This window comes from Lytechinus variegatus, chromosome 17 (genome assembly GCF_018143015.1).
Source record: "Lytechinus variegatus isolate NC3 chromosome 17, Lvar_3.0, whole genome shotgun sequence".
Classification (NCBI taxonomy): domain Eukaryota; kingdom Metazoa; phylum Echinodermata; class Echinoidea; order Temnopleuroida; family Toxopneustidae; genus Lytechinus; species Lytechinus variegatus.
The window spans coordinates 12,260,110-12,280,447 of NC_054756.1; the positions used below are offsets into that span (position 1 = coordinate 12,260,110).

At 37.7% G+C, this 20,338-nt stretch overlaps 1 protein-coding gene across 9 annotated transcripts in view; it reads right to left on the reverse strand.

The window, feature by feature from the left end:
* LOC121431006 overlaps positions 1-19,568 on the reverse strand; it is a 111,898-nt gene extending 92,330 nt beyond the window's left edge. For 3 of the 9 annotated variants that reach the window (XM_041628463.1, XM_041628457.1, XM_041628459.1), the window contains exon 1: positions 19,418-19,567. The gene's annotated coding sequence lies outside the window, so the exon portion shown is untranslated. Of the gene's footprint in view, positions 1-1,092; positions 1,783-19,417 lie in introns of those variants that run through there. The other 6 variants (XM_041628458.1, XM_041628461.1, XM_041628460.1 and 3 more) reach the window with 5 other exon arrangements.
* Between the last annotated feature and the right edge of the window lie 770 nt (positions 19,569-20,338).

A 20,338-nucleotide genomic window follows, 5' to 3' on the forward strand; every position in this document is an offset into this window, starting at 1 on the left:
AGCGCTAGCATTTTGACATCGCTTCTCGTTGCGTATTGGTTTTCTATGTAAACGGAATTGTCAATTTCTCTTGTACACAAAGTCTATGGGGAAACGGAATTTCCGTTTCCAGACATGCTGAAACGGAATTTGAGATTTTCTGAAACGGAAAAGGCAATTTTTAGAAACGGAAAATCACTGTCCCTACTCTTGAGGTGGGATCTGCTACTGGTTTTCGAACCAGATTGAAAGAGCGAGCGAAGCGAGCCATCTGCAGCCTCATAGCAGACTCCTTGAATCAGCTGTGGTACACACTGCAGATGTGGGTCTACATTTGTAGACTATGTCTTATCTTGAAAAAGACATCCTTTTTACGTGTTTTTTGGTCGCACATGGTATCCGCTCGTCAATGTAAGTGCCCTCACCCCCCCCCCCCCCCCCCGGAGATCAAATGTTTTATTTGTTACTGATTGTAGAATTGATGTACGGAGCTTACTTAATGAGGTAAAAAAAAAAAATTCAAAGATTCACAAACATAACTGGATAAAATCGAAATTTTCATTATTTCCCTTATCTATTTGATATTTCAAGTATGGTTGAAAAAAAATGGAAAAGTGGTGGGGAAATTAGAAGAGAAAATGTGAGAAAATGAAAGAAAACTTATTTTTAAAAAAATATATGGGGCCCCTTATGCCTTATGGGCCTATATTATCCCGGAGATGTTAAAATGACATCGTTTTTGCCATGAAATTAACGACAGCCCCACATAAAAATAACTTGGCGCCATCCTAGAATGCATCAGAGTGCAATCGAATGAAACCCAAAAATGTTTAACGTTAAAGGTGATGATGATATTGATAATGATAATTTGATAATATGATAAGTCATTGTCAGTGTGGCTTAATTGCCGTAAACGCATTTATCTTATTAAAGCTGACGGTGGCAGGCGGTGTGCAAAGAAGATCATGCCTACGTAGGACATGTCTGGAGGTTTCTTTTCAAGGACCATCCTTTGTATCGCCCAAATCGGCTTTGTGAAAAAGTTGAGCGATATCTCGTTCTTAAATTAAGTAGAACGGTTCGACGGAAGACCCTTTCAGTATTCATTTATACCTTTATACCGCATCTACTGGAAAAATACAGTTGTGTCTGCAGTCAAGTTTCCAGGTCTATCTTGTACTGTACGTTGCCTTCCTAGCTTGGATAAATCGCTATCTGTGCTATTTGTCCTTTGCTGTGCCAATGCAGTGACTAGTACTAATCCCATGCATGAGCATAATGCCATGCAGACCAAAACTTGTCTAGTTTTGTTTTGAAGTGATTGACTGTTGATGCTGTGACTACTTCAGCAGGCAAAGAATTCCAGTCGCTCACCACTCTAACACTGAAGGTGTTTTGCCTCACACTCAACCTACTCCTTTTCAGAAAAAGCTTGTAAGGATGACCACGGGTTGCATGAGTGGAAGCTGATGTGAAGAACAGGTCTCTATTCACATCATCAATGCCGTGGATTATCTTATAGACTTGAATCATGTCACCTCTTCGTAGTCTGTACTTGATGGAAGGTAATTTCATTGCACGTAGCCTTCTGCCATAGTCCATTTCCTTCAGGGTTGGTACTAGCTTGGTTGCTCGTCGCTGGACTTTCTCAATAGCCTTCAGGTCAGAGGTATATCTTGGGTACCATATCCCATTTGCATATTCCAGAATTGGTCTCACAAGTGACTTGTATAACCTCTTGATGTTGTCTTTGTCTCTATGCACAAAGGTTCGTCGAATCGTAGCAAGCACAAGGTTTGCTTTCAAGACTGCACTGGCTACTTGGGAGTGGAATTTCAGTTGAGAGTCCATGATGACTCCCAAGTCTCTTTCCTCTGAAACTTCCTCCAGCATATCTCCATCTAGATGATACTGATGATGGGAATCATGCAACAGGCCCAGCCCTAGCCTAGTTCTACACGATTTCAATCAGTAGAGGCACTGGTCCAAAAATTGGGATTGTCCCAGAAAACAAGGATATCCTCATAAACCAAGACAAATCATGTCTTGATAAATTGAGACTGTCCTTGTTTATGGGGACGTTTTTTTTTCACTTCCCCCTACGGGACAAAGACAGCAATTAGGGAAATTGAGAGTGCTAAAAATAGATTCAGTGACCTCAATTCCCCCCAGTTCACCGTTTTTTTTTTCATGACTTACCGTCTTCCAATAATCTTGTTATGAAACCTGATATGTTTACATTGACTAGCACACTTGATTGGTGTCGGCACTTGACAGGTGAATGAACTTTCCTAGATTTCTTGTGTGAAGAAATCCTTATAAACTGAGACAGTCCCTGTAAACTGGGACGATCCCAATTTTCTGACCAGCGCCTCTACTGTCAATTGAATCATTTTCTCCGCCGTATCGTACTATTCCGTACGTACGCCCAAGCCGAGTGAGCGTGCACATCCAAGAACCTGTTGGCCCGAAAATCATATTCTCCGCCATATATATCGTACTATTCGTATTCCGTACGTACGCCCAAGCCGAGTGAGCGCGCACATGCGTCCGAGAACCTGTTCGGGCCACTCACACAACATGCGAGGTTAGTAATACTAACCTCGCACAACGCATGTGGTTTCATAGTGGACTTTGACGTTTTCATTCATCACACGAATGTGAGGGAATAAAAAACGCCAAACTTTTCAGTATTTCTCCACTAATGATTTCTTTTTAATAGTTTTAGTTTTTTTAAAAAAATGAATTGGAAATCATTTATAAAACTGTTTTTATCGCTTACCTCCAAGTCTCAACCAGGATACTCCGTTCGATCCGTCCTTAATACTGCGGTGGAAAGTACGCAAACAACAATCGAAAAGCAATTTTTCGTATCGAACATTCTCAATTCAAGTCGTCAGCGCGTAATAGGAAATTGTACCAAAAATCAACAGGTTGCATCTCATGTATAGTGATTGTATTACCGACCGGCCTTGTATTACCGAACGCGCGCATCATATGCGTCAGAAAATAATCAAATACGCTCAAACCTTTGCAACTTCCTTCCAAAGGTAACTTAAATAGAAAAATGATGAAAAATTATCAAAAACACAATTTCGAAGTCTTTATATTCTCAAAACAATGAAATATGGTCAAAATAGCTCATCAGTGACTTTGTTGTTTTCCCAAATTTTCCCATAGAAAACACACGTTCGGTAATACGATACCTTTTCAAGTGACCACAATTTTCACTTGCGAAGAGGGGTCCGATTGGAAGCTGATATCGTAAAAATGAAAAACAATTTCGGCAAAATTTCTGCATATTATATTTTGTAGGTATTTGTGTATTTATGGTGAAAGTTTGGTGAATTTTATTGGAATAATGTGTTTGATATGATCAAATTCATGAAAAGTGTTCGGTAATACGATCCACTACCATATATACTTATTGGTAAAGTACCGTACGCCATCTTTTGACAAGATGATGAAAGTGGATTGAATGAGCAAGAAAATAATGCTGATCGCCTAGAATGCAGCTAGCTTGCAACACCGTAAACAAAGGTACGGTAGGCACTTAAGAACCAAGTTTGAAAGGACACTCGTAAAATTATGTCACTCTCGCGATGAATATTCATTAGATCCTGGTCGTGCGTGTTCAATACAAACTCTCTGCATGCATGCACTCGGTGTGTATTGAATACGCACGACCACGATCTAATGAATATTCATCGGCGAGAGTGACATAATTTTACGAGTATCCTTTCAAACTTGGTTCTTAAGTGCCTACCGGCTAGGTGAATAATATCGCGCGCCCTCTTTAGGCAAAAGTTGATATCAACGCTGATCAAGAGGCATCTACGTGAAGATCACGAAAAATGCTCTTATTTTATTAATTTAAAACAAACAACAAAGAGAATTCAACAAACGATCCATATGGTTCGGTAGGCCTAAGTGTTATAAAAAAATTGTAATTCATAGCTATGACGAGTCATTTTATTTTAGTAAAAATGGTGTGAAAGATTCGCGTGCACCAGGTGCATATGATTATGAATCCTTCACACACGAGACGATTTAAAACCATGGCATGAGTGCATGTGTTCGGGCCAACAGGTTCTCGGATGTGCACGCTCACTCGGCTTGAGCGTCATTACGGAATAGTACGATACGGCGGAGAAAATGATTCAATTGAAATCGTCTAGAACAGTAGAAGTAGAACTAGACTAGCCCAGCCCTGGCCCCTGTCTCCAGCCCACGTATGTGCAAAGCGCCAACTTAATGTGTTCCGCCATCTTGCTTGTTGGTTGCCGATAAAATGCGCATTTTCAGATTTTTTTACGCTCAGTCACTATCCATGACTGAAACATTGACCAATCAAAAACTAAGATTCTATAAGAAATATGAATATTCATATACGAAAGTATAAACATAGATAATTCAGTTTTATGTGAAACTTAAACACAATTCTTCAAAATTGGGTTAGTTTTATGTCTGTAAAATGACCCTTAAAACCAAAGTTTTTTTTCGAAAAAATAAGGGTTTTCCCAAGTTGTCATGGTAACATGGTCGGAATTAAAAAAGCTTAGCAAGCACTTTATTTCAGTGATCGAGGATGTCTTTGTTTACGGTATACGTCTACAAAAGTTATAACATTTTTTTCCAGACCATGGATGAACTTTCAAAAAGAGATATTTTAGGCAAGTTTTTATGATTTCCGGCAATTTTCTGACACAGGCATTTTGAAGACATAATTTTTACAGAATTAGAAGAAGACATCATGGATTTTCCTAATTATCACGACGGATATGCAACTTACTTGTAAATAAATCAAACAAAGTCTATGATTCATTTTCGATAATGCAAAAAGAGACATTCAAGTCTCTGATTGAGAGCCGCAGATTGAACATTCGCACGGCGCAATGGTAACGTTTTCGCCGAATTCGTCGGGGCGAAAACACCAAGCGAGCCGTCCCACTCACCAGTCCCGAACGCTGCGCTGTATGTTTGATGATATATCTGGTGCCATTTCGTGCTTATAAATTTGTTTTTTCTACAATGCCACTATCTCATTAAAATTATTTGTCATGATAACATTGGAAATATTATCGTTTAATGGCCCAAAGGATCGACTGTAATAAAATACACTTTGAAATATTGTCAGAGAGTGATTAGTTAGGTGATGTTTATGGTAAGAATTTAGTCATGGCTTCGGGTGAACTTACGCGAACGCGGTCATTTGCTCACGGGGCGAGTCGGCCTGGCCCTTTGGTGGAAGGCCGTTACGTGCAGTGCAGCAAGAGCAGAGTTGGGGAGTTAAGTAAAAATACTTTGAAATAAGTAATCTGGAACTATTTTTTGTCTTATTCTTATCCCTTTACATTAATTAGATAAGAGATTAAAATTCTAAAAGTTTAAATCCAATTTTAGACAGTGGCATAACAAAGAGTATGGTGCTTTATAATTATGGGGGGGGTCTTGCATGCCCCGGCCCAATAAAAAAAAGAGAAAAAGGAAAGAGAATCTTGCAAAATTGTTCAATTGGATTTTTGTAACAAAAACATCAAAATTATGCTCATGTCGGTTGCAACTTACTAAATACTTTTTTAAATTTTGCCTGATCGATACGCCATATCGTATATAACCCTCAATTTTTTTCGCTCGTTACGCCACTCATATATTACAGCTAGTTTATGCCAACATTATTTGGTTGCGGGATCAAAGCATCAGCTATAGCTAAACATTTATACTTTATGCCTGTTCAACTTCAAATACAGGTTTAGGCCTGTATTTACGAGATGTTTTTAAGATCTATGGGTGCCTTTATTATTTTCATTTTCAATTAAAACAATTATTAATTATGTATTAATTTAGTATTAACCTCCATGATACATTTTATTGTGTTAAATCATGCCATTTCTGTTATATTAAGCCCTTGTAAAAACATGCTCAGTAGCAGACCCCCCCCCCCATATATAAACACAATAGAAATGTATATAAAATGAATTGACCCCCCCCCCGCTTCCCTATCGAGGACAAAATGAAAAAAAAATCAAAATAATTGACCGCCCCCCTTTGACGAGGCAGCTGTCGGTGGCATGATGTCTTTTACTTTTTTTGCGTGTAAAAATAATACTGAAGAAATATAGGGGCACTCTAAGTGTCCCCTATGAAAATCGATCTGGATCTGCAAGTGCATGGGGCTGCGCCCTCTCCAACGTCATAGCTACACCGTGGCTCCGTAACACAAAGATTAGCGATCAATCGCTAAATGAATTGGCCAATCAAGATCAATGTTAAACACGCATTTGTCGCAAAATACTAAGAACCAATCAGAAGCGTTCTTTCATATTTGCTATTCATCGCAAACCTTTGTGTTACGGAGTCCATATCTTTACGTTCTAGCTCTCATATTTTTCAGCTCCCTGATTTTTTGGAAAAAAAAAACAAGGCGAAAGAAAAGAGTGAAATAAATCCAATACGATTAATCACAATTTGAGTTGTTTGAAAGAATTATACTTATCAGATAAACTGAATTAAATTCTAAAACCATGATGAAGAATATTAAACAGCAATCTTGATAAATTCTGTTTTTTTTTCAATATCAGAACCAATTAACCTTTTTCTGATTTTTCTGTCACTTTCCACATTTTGAAGAAAAAAAATTAAGTTCATCGACGCCCTGTACTGCATGATGAAACTGTATCCCCACTGGGTCCTCTTAACTCCCCCCGCCCCCCCCCCCCCCCTCTCTCTCCCTCCCCCCCATAAAGCGCCTTGCTCATTTCTCTTATCTCACCTTGACCTTAATTAGTTAACGATTTGGCGGTACTGTCAAACGTGACTGGTCGCCATCATAGCTTCATCCCCAACAAACACGGAACAAACAATCACAACCATATTCTGTTGTTCGACCTAACATTAGGGTTACCAAAAGGAAAATCTAAGTTTTTAAATCTATGTTAAAAAGCATTGAAAAGTACCTCATCTCAATCAGCATACTCAAAAACCCCAAGTGAATGACTTTTGGTATATCAAAGAGATCTAATTATCTGTTAATCTGAGGCTAAATTAGGTCCGAATTGTGACAGTTTTTGTGTACAAATTTGTAGTTGAAATTTCGTCGACACGCATGCACAAAGCTCGGCACTGAACGAGGGATTGTGGGCGTGTCCTTTCTCGCCTCGGCCTATTGTTACCCAAATAACGAAAGTACGTTCACCGTCCCAGTTAGTCTCGGATCCGAGCTTATCCAAATAAACAATGATTAAAAAACAACCCAAAAATAAAAAGAAGAGAAAAGAAAAAATAAACGGCTCAAATGCAGTCGTTTGGTGACGGATAGTATGCTCTGACATCTCGCTGATATAAGGATTAGACATGGCATAAGTTTTATGCTATGATAACTAAAGCATGGGGGGGGGGCGAGGGCACTCTGACTTTCAAAATTATTAATTCTTTAAACATCTATATCTAGACAAGGGAGGGTCCAGGATTTTCTAAAGGGGGGAGCATTATTATCTACGGCAGTCAAAAAAATTTAGGGGGGGCACCAAAATTTTTGACAAAAAAAGGTTATCAAAGGGGGGGGGGCGAAAAAAAAATTTGCCCAAAAAAAGTAACGTCCCCCCATAGGCAGCGGGGGGGGGGGGTCGTGCCCCCCTCTAATTTTGAGGTGGGGACGATCGCCCCCCTAATTTTTTGTTGATAACCTTTTTTTTTGCTTGTCAATTTTTTTCGTGCGTTCCCCCTAAATTCCAGTGGACCCCCCTAAAAAAATCATGTGGTTTCCCCTAAAATTTGTGCTGATAAATTTTTTTTGGGGGGATAGGGCTTGTCACTAAAGTTTGGTGCCCCCCCTCCCAAAATTTTGCTTTCCGCTGCCAATGGTCCCCACCTGAAATTTAGGGGGATAAGGCATACGGAGGGCACATTTTCCCGATACAAATTTGATATGCCTTAAAAAATGTTTTTACCAAAAATGGAAAGTCATTTCGTCCCTAAAAATTGACAAGCAAAAAATAGGGCCTATTAACAAATTACAATTTTGGCTCTCGATAATTATGCCCCTTGGATCCACCAGTAATCTAAGGGGAATTTTTTTTATAGTTTTGATATGGCTACCTTCTCGGAGGGCGTCCTCGCCGCGGTAGCTGGATAGTGCTGCAAAAGAGTAGGCTTTATACTTCTTTTGCAGCATTAACTGACACTCCGAGACTTATAATTTTACCTTATACTTAAAAAATGAATGATACAAAATAAAACATAAACACTTGTTTTTAGAGTAAGTTGATGTAAAAATATATTCAGTCTGGGGCCATTGGCGTAGCAACGGTGGGCCGGGGGGCATCTGCCCCCCTGAGATTTGGGGCCCCCTCCCCAGGTCCCCCCCCCCCCAGAAAAAATTGGAAGAGAAAAAAAGTAAAGAAAAAAGGGAGAAAGAAGAAATAAAAAGGAAAAGAAGTAGAAAGACAGAAGAAAAAAGAAGAGAAAATAAGGAGGAAGACGAGTGAATGAAATAATGTGAGGGGAAGACTTGCAATTTTTAAAAAATCTTTTCATGTTACTATATAAAATTTTTGCTGGCGCTTTGCGCCATAATTGCCTGTTCGATGGGATTCATATCTTTCTCAATAGGCTGATGTGGAGCAAGTTTTGAAGTCAATATGCAACACATATTTTAGCTCATACATCGAGCTTTCATTATTTTTTTTTCATTTACAAATTTAATTGCTCTGTAAAATGTCCGTTTTATGGTCTACATTATCAGCATTTTAAGCTCATGCTGCGTGGTCACATTGCTTGATTTGCCAAGTTCATATTGTCTACGGGTATTCCATAATGTTAATTCCATTCAACAATTCAGAATGCCCAGAATTTAGGTCTGAATATAAAACATGCGCGATAGCGTGCACGTTCTTTATTTAAAATGTACTTAAATTATTAAGTTTTACATCAGAATATCAATAATTGTCTGCTCACGCTTCCCGATCGCATTATTAATGATACCCAATTGACGATATCCTATTTATGACTTACAAAATATGAATAGAGTGTCCCGCTTTTAGGTCTAAAATCTCAGTTATCTTTCTCTCGCGCTTCGCGCTCGCATCAATTGTTTAGTTAAATACCTATCGGCTATCCCATTAATTAATACAAAAAGTGCTCAGAATGATCACGTTTTTTTAGGTCGGAATGTCAAAAAATTTGCTCGCGCTTCGAGCTCGCATTATTGAAATATATACCGTCTTCATGGGTAACTGTAAGCAGTCCTTAACAGGTCTCTTTTCGATAAGGCTAGAACAGTTGATAAAAATTTATGTTCAAGCTTGGGGGTACATACGAATCTTGTTGAGGATCACACATAACATTGCCCAGAAAATTAAATTTCAGGAAAAATACATTAAAGTATAAAAAAAATCGCTCGCGCTTCGCGCTCGCACTTTTATGAGATTATTTTATGTTTATGTTGTTTTATAAGAATAAAACTAACAAGTGACTGATATAGGTGAAGATAATTTCGGGCCCCATCCCCTATTGGCGAAATTCGGATCTCTTGTGGACACATACACACCCCCTGAAAAAGCAAGGACCCTGGAAAAAAATCCTAGCTACACCACTGTCTGGGGCATGGAGACTTGGAACTCTGCCCCATATCACTGTGCTTGCCTCGCTCGATTTGTATCATAAAAAAAAATGTTTCCACATTAAAATACAGATCTAAGTACAATGGCCAGAAATATTAGTACGAATAAGCTAGCAGAATTTGTATCATACCACCCATATAATTGAACGCCAACGAAGGCGTTTCTAAAACCTGTTTGTTTTATCCTACTTTTCCACTAAGATCTATCCCTTTTGCGTGTCACATGAAAGTAGTTTTGTGTGCAGATCTAGCGTACCGGTAGGACCACATGCAGTCATTAATAGGTCTCTAATTTTTTTCAACAAATGATGTCTCACTTACGCTTTCTTTAAAATTAATAAATTAGAGTCCTTGTATATGGTCCTGGGAAGTGGGGTGCTCGGGTTGTGACCCCCAAGATTTTTTTTTTTTAGCTGGTGGTGCGTTTTTTTTTTGTACACGTACGACAGGGGGAGTGGAGCAAAGTTGAAAGTGGGGAAACAGAAAAGGGGCACTTTTTAGTGATTTTTTAAAGTGGGGGCATTGAGCTCCCACCTATCCACAGGATCGCCGCCCCTGAACCAGAAGCACCATCCCCTGGAAATCAGTTTAGTATGATATTCGACCAAAATCAACTTATCTTTAGAGAGATAATTTCTTTCCCTTGGCTTTTTTTTCAAAGCCAGCAACCCCTTTAAAAGATATCTCCTCGGGCAATCCTCATGATTATCTAAAAAAATAGTGACGGATGGTATACCTGGTAATCATATTACTAGCAGTGGCGGTATTGCCACCCCCTCCCAGTTTTTTTTTTCAAGTAGTTTAAAACAGGAAGAAGAATGACATTGATTTTTGTACCGCATTATATTTCATCAATAATTTCATTGGTAGAAACACACACACAAAATTCAAAATTTCATGTTTAGCCCCTTTTTCAAAACTATTCCGCGGCTCCTTGAAGAATGGAGAGATGGATGAAAGGAGAGAAACAAATAGGATGAAGGGGTTGATTCAGCTTTCGTCAAGGGGGGGGGGGCGAATTCTTTTTTCACCCGTATTTTTCCCCAAGCGGCCGCGCGAAGATGATTTATATTTGTTTCTTTGAAGAAATGTTACTTTTTAGCTTATGTCTCATTACGCAAATCCTGTGTTTAAAAAATACCCCACCAGCTTATAACACAGGAACTCCATTGCCTTGCGTGTTGTGTCAATGGGAGCTCAGGTGGGGTATTTGAAACCCCAATTTCAGATTTTTGGGAGAGCTTCATTTCTCTCGTTTAAACTGGGGTGGGGTTCATCTGACAGCTGATAATGCCTTGCGTGTTAGTCAATGGGAGCTCAAGTGGGGTATTGACACCCCACTTTCAGTTTTGGGGAAAGTTTCATTTCTCTCGTTTAAACTGGGGTGGGGTCGATTTAGTGACTGCAGCTGCTGATAAGAGCTGATAAAACACTGCATGCCACTGCATCAGGCTGATGAACAGCATGGAGTGGGATTGCAGCTGTCCTTGTTACGCAATAGTGTAAACAAACTCTTCAGAGCTTCCTGGCTGACAGTAATCTTGAAAGAATAAATTTGTATTCTATTTGTTTTAGGACATTAGCATGTCTAAAAACGATTCGTAATTTAGATGGAGATCAAACTGAAATTTTGAACGATGCAAAATGACCCACAATTGCCGAAATAACAATAAGTTTTTAAAAAATCACCCCCAGTTTAAAGGTAAATGCTAGTTTTGGTAACGATATCAAAATGAGTTCGTACAGAATCCAATGAAATGACCACTAAAGTGTCTGTTTGTATAAATAAAACGCATGTGCCAAAGGATTCTGGAAGAAATTGTGTAATTGCTGAGAAATCAGCAAATAAGCACGGGATTCGGGTAGGGCGTCGGGCCCGACGCCCTAAGCAATAATTATACATTGTCCCACGTGCGCTTATCTGTGTTGGGGATTTTCGGTGTGAAAATTTTTCAGCGTAGATTTCAAGATTTCACAAAGTCCAGTTAATGTAACTGTACCAGATCTAGATCCTCGATGATATACTGGCAATTAAGCCTTATTTTACAGACTTTCTCATGAAATCAGTGTTAACTGCAACTACTGGAATTTCTCTTTAACTCCCTCTCTCTCTCTCTGCCAGGCCTTATGAAGGTCACTTCTCCTTGGGGGAAGGTGGATTATCTGGGAGAGTGCGTGGTTGTTTACTTAAGGATAACCATTCCTTGTTGATATCGGGGATGGGGGGGCGAGTGAAAGTAGCTTGGAATTTGAAATTGGGGTGTCAGATGAGATCCTTTTTTAAACACAAATTTTCGTAATGTTATAAATCAACATAGATATATAACCCTTTTTATTTAGTGCCAGCGCAAAGCGCGAGCTAATTCATTGAAATAATTATTTTTTGATCCACAAACTTTGAAATTTCTGGGCAATGTTTATCATGAAAAAAAAATGTTTATGCAACTAAACACTTACTAAGAACGCAAAGCGCAAGCAGAATTGACATCATATAGAGGCACTTTTTGTAACTTAAACAGGATAGGTACGCAACTCAGCAACTGATGCGAAGCGCGATCACAAAATTTGAAGATTTAGACCTAAAAACGAGACATGTCTATTCGTGTCTTTGTACATCATGCAAGGAAAGGATTTTTTGCCCGGGGATTTTTTCTATACGTTTCGAACTGATCAAAAAGGTACCTGTTAAGGACTATTTCACTTAATGGAGACGTTACTTCAACAATAAAATAATGCAAGCGCGAAGGGCGAGCCCGGCGATTTTTTTGGACTCTTCTAAATAAAAAATGGAAAATTTAAATCAGTTATTGTGACGATGAACAGGATCGTCGCTATAAAACAATTAATGCGAGCGCCAAGCCCGAGCAGAAAAAAAATCGAGATTTAGACCTAAAAAATGGGACACTCGATTTATGTGTTGTACATCATGAAAAGGATGAGTAATAGGGGTTCCTCCTACATTAAAAATGCGAGCACAAAGCGCTAACATAATTTTGTTTTTCTGAAACTGGATAATAATTATTGAAATACCAACAAGTTGAGTATCTGGATAAACATGTGCGCGCGTGTTTCCGATTTATGCCTACAATCTAGGCATTCTGAATATATATTTTAATACGAAAATCCTCCTGATCCCTTCTTTGGTAGCGATTGTGAAAGCATTTGAATTATTCACCTCACAGTGCATGTTAAACGGGGAAAATTAGGAAATGGCTAATTTTGAAAATCATTAATTTGCTAGGAAAAAAATCAAAAGTTGAAAAATAAGTCCTCACTTGAGAATGAACGACAAAATCCACTAACAAATATTTGATATATTACGGGAGGGGGCACCTTTATTTTTCTCCCCTTTCCTTATTCCTCATCCATTCCATAGGCAGATCCAGGAGCCGGACCCAATTATGGGCGGCGGCACCCCCTCCTACTGGCGGTGCGAAAAATAAAAAGAAAGGTATATCATGCTGTTCTGTTAAAGAAAAAAAATCGGTTTTTTAACGGCGCCGATAGGGGAGAAAAATTGTAGCCACCCCCCATTAGCAAAATTTTGATCTACACTGGGTATTTGTCTGTCGTACCTCTGAGTAAATGAAACAAAAAAATCAACAAATCACCGTTGCACTATAGTACTAAAATTTTTGCGAGTCTTTATTTTTAAAATATTTTTGTTTATTAATAGTGGAGGTTCGCATCCCGAGAATGTGAAATGAAAAAAAAAGAAAAAAAATGCACTTAATAGGAAACACTAAACGTCCTTTTCAATTCCAATTAACTTAAAGTCCTTTAAATAAAAAAAAGCATCATTTTTTATACCTTAACTTGTTCATCACGAATACAATGAAACCGATAATTATTTGCTTTGTTTTCGATTAATCTTTATATCATTAATTCACTTAAAATAAAATTCAAACATAAACAGGAAAACAGCACAGAAAATAATATAAAAAATGAATTGCAGTTGTATAAAACATCAGAGAAAATAACATGACAGCTATAGTAGACTTATTAACTGCAAAAAAAGGGCTTACGGCTGCATTTTTGAGTACAAATGTCCCACTTGGCACAAATGTTCCTTGAGTCAAAAGAAAAAGATTCATCCAAAGAGACACGCTGTATCTATGCAAATAAGCAAGTAATTTGCATAAATTTGCATATTATGTCGATATAGTAAAAACAAGTAATTCAGAATAAATATTTCACCAGAACTGCCCTAAAATTGGAAATAAAGACTTAGGGTAAGACAGGGAAGAAAACTGTCATAAAATAATTGGGATATCCTTGTTTATTATTACCTAATTTACATAAATTATGCAAATTATAATTTAAAACAGAGTATTCTTTCAAGAATCCTGAACTGTTTTTATAAATAACAGCAATTAATACAAAATGTCAACATTCTACATGATAGAGAATATATTAGCGAAAACATCGATATGCTTCATGACAGTATTAGTGTCTTAATTTGCTTAGAAAGAGGGCAAATAATGTCAAAATGTATGACGTGATATTGCGCTAAAACGAGACCAAAACATCCTCTATGTCACAGTCACACTCACGAATCGGACAATAAAGCGATCAATGGTATGTCATTCGAGATAACACAATCTCAACACAGTAGCTTCCATCGGCTTCTCGTATCGCTTTTGTTGGTGTGTCTGCCACATCGTAATCTGTGATACACACGGGCAAAATGCATTTCGGTATCGGTAAAACACTATTAATTTTTTTTATTTGTTTCTAATTGGTTTCTCTTGGAAAATTTACAGGAGATATTGCTTTGCAGGTTACTGCTTAAATGAAGCTCTGGCACATGAATCATGACGAATTTACCCCACATCAATCCATATTTTAACTTTGTTAAAATTTATGTCTTTTGGAGAGCCCGAAGTGGCAAAACTGCATTCCCCCGCAGCATTCTCGCTACTTTACAAAACCAGTTTGACTTGTATTATCGACTTGGAAAAGACAGATGTATGAAACATCAGTGAACATGTTTCCTGAAGAGAGTTTTTTTTATTATTTAAGCCTATACGTCCACGGGATCCCTCCGAATTTACTCCATCCTCTCTCTGTATTTCGACACTAAATAAAAAAATATCGTGTTTAAAAACCACCGGCAAGGCAAGTTGCGTTTTTGGTATAATAAAGCAACTTTTATATCTATATTTCATATTTATATATATTAATAATATTATTAATGTTATTATTATTATTATTATTGTTCTGCAGTTTGTAATAATGTTCTAGCACAGTAAAGGCTATAACCCAACAGGAGCATGCCTAGGATACCCTTTTCCCTTTTGATTTATGTATTCAAAAATAGTTTATTGTCTTTAGAACTCTTAAAAGATTACTTCTCTTTGTATCAGGGGCGGAAATTTCTCCCAAAAGGTAGGGGGACAAGGGTCTGGAAAATTTGACAAGCAAAAAAAATGAAACGCTATTACCTAAAAATTAAAGGTCATTTTGACGAAAATATATTTGACAAGCAAAATGTGCTGCGTGTGTTATTCTCGATAGAGAAACGTAGTGGGGTAAGAAGAAATTATATTCATTATAAAATGTTATATTATATTATAATTATGTTATATTACATGAAAAAGCATTTTTTTCAAACTTTATGAAACATTATTTGCTCACAGGGCCTATGACTTTATTGTTCCTGGTGCTGGCATATACCGTTTAAAGAGATAAATAATCCTGATGTACTAAAACCTCCTGTTTTCAAATCAATACTGTACACCAAATACATTACCTCGCAATTCGAGTCATAATTTTTTCATGTAGTGACATTTGCTATTTTTTTATGACTACTTAAATTGATTGCCCTATTTAAGGTCTAATATAAATCATTTCCTGTCCGTGCTAACGTTCGCATTAGTTATTTGGTGAGATGTCTACTCTTCAATGAATTTCTAAAATCAGTCCTTAAAATGTCTAGTTTTCTGATCTCAATATCAAAAATTTTCAGCTCGCGCTTCGCGCTCGCATCATTTGGTTAATGAAATACGTACAGTCTTAGTGAATTCCTGCAAACAAACAAGACTTAGAATGCCCCTCTTTAGGTCTGAATTTCCGAAATTTTCAGCTCGCGCTTCGCACTCGCAGTATTTGATTAGTGAGATGCGTATGATAATCATGATTACCATGTCTCCAAAAAATGCTTAATGTGTTTATATGTAATTGTAACAAAATCAACAAAGGTTGGTACTGGCATTAGATGACTTTGCTGAGATATGTATAATCTTAATGGATTCCTAAAATATATTCCCCATTTTGGGTCAATATATACAAAAATTTCAGCTCGCGCTTCGCATTGTATAGCGAGGCAGGTACATATCATGATTACAAAAAAAATTATAATGTATTATAATGTCCCTTTTTAGGTCTGAATATCAAAAATGTTCAGCTCGCGCTTCGTGCTCACATTATTCAATCAGTGAGATACATATCCGTTTAATAGCACTGCATGTCCTTAAAATGTTTCTATTAGGTCAGTATACCTAAAAACTTAGCGCGCTTCGCTCCCTAAGTGACTCGATTTTTTTTTGCTGGTGCCCCCCCCCCATTGCCGTGGCCCACGGTACGTCACTGAGAAGAAATTGGGCTCTCAAAATATTTAAATTCAACATAGAGTGGAATCAATAAAGGGCCGTGTGGCTGTTCTTCAATTTACCACAGCTCCTCTACATGTCAATTGAAGAGTATTTTCTCCTCAATCTATTCCAAGGTATCAATACAAACAAAAGTAATCTTTTAAGAGTTCTAAAGACAATAAACTATTTTTTAATACATAAAACCAAAAAGGGAAAGGGTATCCTAGGCATGCTCCTGTTGGGTTATAGCCTTTACTGTGCTAGAGCACTATTACAAACGGCCGAACAATAATAGTAATGATAATTATAACAATAATAATATTAATAATAATTATAATAACAATAATAATATTAATAATAATTATAATAATATCAATAATGATGAATGTAAATATAAAGATATAGATATAAAAGTTGCTTTATTATAACAAAAAAAATGCAATTTGCCTTGCCGATGGCTTTAAAACAAGATATTTTTTGTATTTAAAGTCGAAATACGGAGAGGGGATGGGGTAAATTCGAAAGGCTCCCGTTGGCTTAAATAATCAAAAATATTTTTTTTCAGGAATCATGTTGTCTGATGTCTCATACATCTGTGTTTTCCAAGTAGATAATACAAGTCAAACTGGTTTTGTAAAGTAGCGGGAATGCCGGGGAGATGCAGTTTTGCCACTTTGGGGTCTCCAAAAGATATATATTTTAACAAAGTTAAAATGTGGATTGAGGTAGGTTACATTCGTCAGGATTCATGTGCCAGAGCTTCATTTAAGCAGTAAGCTGCAAAGCAATATCTCCTGTAAATTTTCCAAGAGAAACAAATAAAACAAAATTAATAGTGTTTTACCGATACCGAAATGCATTTTGCCCGTGTGTATCACAGATTACGATGTGGCAGACACACCAACAAAAGCGATACGAGAAGCCGATGGAAGCTATTGTGTTGAGATTGTGTTATCTCGAATGACATACCATTGATCGCTTTATTGTCCGATTCGTGAGTGTGACTGTGACATAGAGGATGTTTTGGTCTCGTTTTAGCGCAATATCACGTCATACATTTTGACATTATTTGCCCTCTTTCTAAGCAAATTAAGACACTAATACTGTCATGAAACATATCGATGTTTTCGCTAATATATTCTCTTTCATGCAGAATGTTGACATTTCGTATTAATTGCCGTTATTTCTAAAACAGTTCAGGATTCTTGAAAAAATACTCTTTTTTAAATTATAATTTGCATAATTTATGTAAATTAGGTAATAATAAACAAGGATAGCCCAATTATTTTATGACAGTTTTCTTCCCTGTCTTACCCTAAGTCTTTATTTCAAATTTTAGGGCAGTTCTGGTGAAATATTTATTCTGAATTACTTGTTTTTCCTATATTGACATAATATGCAAATTTATGCAAATTACTTGCTTATTTGCATAGATACAGCGTGTCTCTTTGGATGAATCTTTTTCTTTTGACTCAAGGAACATTTGTGCCAAGTGGGACATTTGTACTCAAAAATGCAGCGTTCAACCTCTTAACAAGTCTACTACTAAATTCTATCTCGACAGGCACACAGTTCATTCGACCATAAAACAATCGCGCTGTTCCACTCTTTGTATACCCACAACTCTATCAGTATTGTTTCATCTTCATATGTCCTCAATGGCAAGGACACCAGCATAATAAATTCACTTCAAATAACATTCATACATACATATACAGGAAAATATCAAAGAAAATAATATAACAAATCAATTGCAGTTGTATAAAACATGGAAGAAAATAACATGGAAGATGAATTTTATCTCGTCAGGCACACTAATTCATTCGATCATGAAACGATCGCGCTGTTTCACTCATTGTACACGCGCAACTCTATCTGAATTGTTTCATCTGTCCTCAGTGCGGCAAACACTAGCAGTGATGATAAGTGCACAAGTTGCAGTTGGACGTGCGCGGAGAATGAATTAAATTCGACGGCTGAGTCAAGTCTACAAGTCACCAACGAACTTCACGATAGACCACGCCTACTTGCCGAGGTAACCAACGTTGATTGACGGCCCATTTAGTTTTTTGAGTAGTAGGAAAAAGTGCAGGCATGTATAAACTTCATTTTAATTTGAATTCATTCAAAAAAAGCATTTTTCTTCTAATATAGATGTTTCCAACATATTCCATGTGTAAAACATAATTTTTAAAACATTTATTGCTATATTTTTGTAATGAAAAAAGGATTTCTTACGCAACAACAAGTATGATATGTGTGGGCAAGAGAACTGCCGTTTTAGTCATAAAGCATATTTTTTATGATTTTATTGTGAGCCTACTCAAAGGATTTTCGTTTATTTTTTATGAATTTCTAGACCATGTTCAACAGCGCCATCTCGAGCTTGCAATAATGCATGCGATCGCACGCATTTTTCTCCATAGCGAATACACGCGACGATAATCGTGGATTTCTCGTGGATTTAACCTCCAAACGTCACTTTCGATACCACATGAAGGTAAGACACTTCATCCCACATTAGTAAAATTAATATAGACAACAACGAGCCTAAAATTTGTAACTAAGATGAACTAATTTGCTGAGGAAAAGCATTTCAATGCTCATTTTTGCCATCGAGAACAGACGATGGGTGGCAATGCGCACGATTTACGCACTTGCAATTGGCTTTTCATTTGCCCATAGGCTTTTTGCTCATTGGATCGGCCGACCTTTTGGTAACCCTACTAACATCATTCCGTTCAATACGCGTAAGGCAATACGTGGGCATGCACAAACAACGTGGGTTCTCAAAAACTGACCCGCGTTTGGACTACAATTGTGATTAAAATAAAAATGTTATAAATAACACAAAAATATGGGTGTAATAAAGGATATTTGATTAACGGAAAAACATCAATCGCTTATTCATAAGAATTCCGGAAAAGATTTGAACGAGGTTTTTATCAATGGTAATCAAGAGGAATTAGTGTATAGATGAATGGCGCTCAACGTTAGCCGGGTGAGGGCGCGGGCCAAATCCGGCCAGAATCTGGCAATATGGCGTCGCCCTTTAAGCTGACGTTGGGTCTATGGCTCGTGCACGTACGTGAGCCAGGCTACGCAGCCGGGCATTGCCGGGGAAGCAAGGGGGGTACTCGAGCTGCCCTCGCGCCGACATAAGTCATTCCAAACAGCGAATGGAATATATCATATGACCAGGCAGTATACCAGTAAGGCTACATACTTGCAATCACACATAATGAAGTTAGATATGCAAAATCACATCTTTAAAAGTGCTGTTCCAATCTAACTTTACCGACAATCAAAGCTCCCGGGCGCTAGCTGCACTGCTGATCCCCTATCTGTACGCCAACGAACGTAGAGGGCATGCATGCAGCAGTAACACCGCTCCCTCGGCCTCCGGGAGGCGCGTTTCCGTTTTACACCCTGGCGAAGGCATTTTCCGGAAAAGAAGCCAAAAAGCGACTAGTGAAGAGTCTACACACGTCGCTGGGTTGCATGCAGCGTGCGACACAGGCGAGTCCACCACCGCATGCAATTTGCACAGTTACTGATCAGAGTTCCTCGGCACTTCATGTACAGAGAGAGCGGCAGTCAGGAGTGAAATCCGAACATGCTTTTGCAGTCGCGTTGTTTATGATAGTTTTTTTTTCTAAAAATAAATTATTAACTAAATGAATAGAATGACAGACAAAATCAAAATAAACAGATACTTATAATGGAAAGACAAATTTAAGTTTGATGGATTGATACACTTAGAAGCTGCCGAAAGATAGATATAGAAGACTGATAAATAGATAGATACAAGATAGAAACAAGATAGACAGATAGATAGATAGATAGAAATAGAGAAAGAGAGAGAGAGAGAGGTGGATAGATAGAAAGAGAGAGAAAGAGGGAGAGATGGATGGATAGATAGAGAGAGGGGGAGAGACAGAGAGGTCGAAATATAGAGGGAGAGGGGGAGAGAGAGAAAGAGAGAGAGAAGGATAGATAGAGAGAGAGAGAGAGATGTTGTAGATAGAAATATGGACGGACAAAGAGAGGGAGAGAAAAAAGACAGACAGATGCTAGAGAATTAAGGAGAGAGATAGAGAATTTGAGACTGACAGATAGATAGATGTTAGATAGATAGAAAGATAAA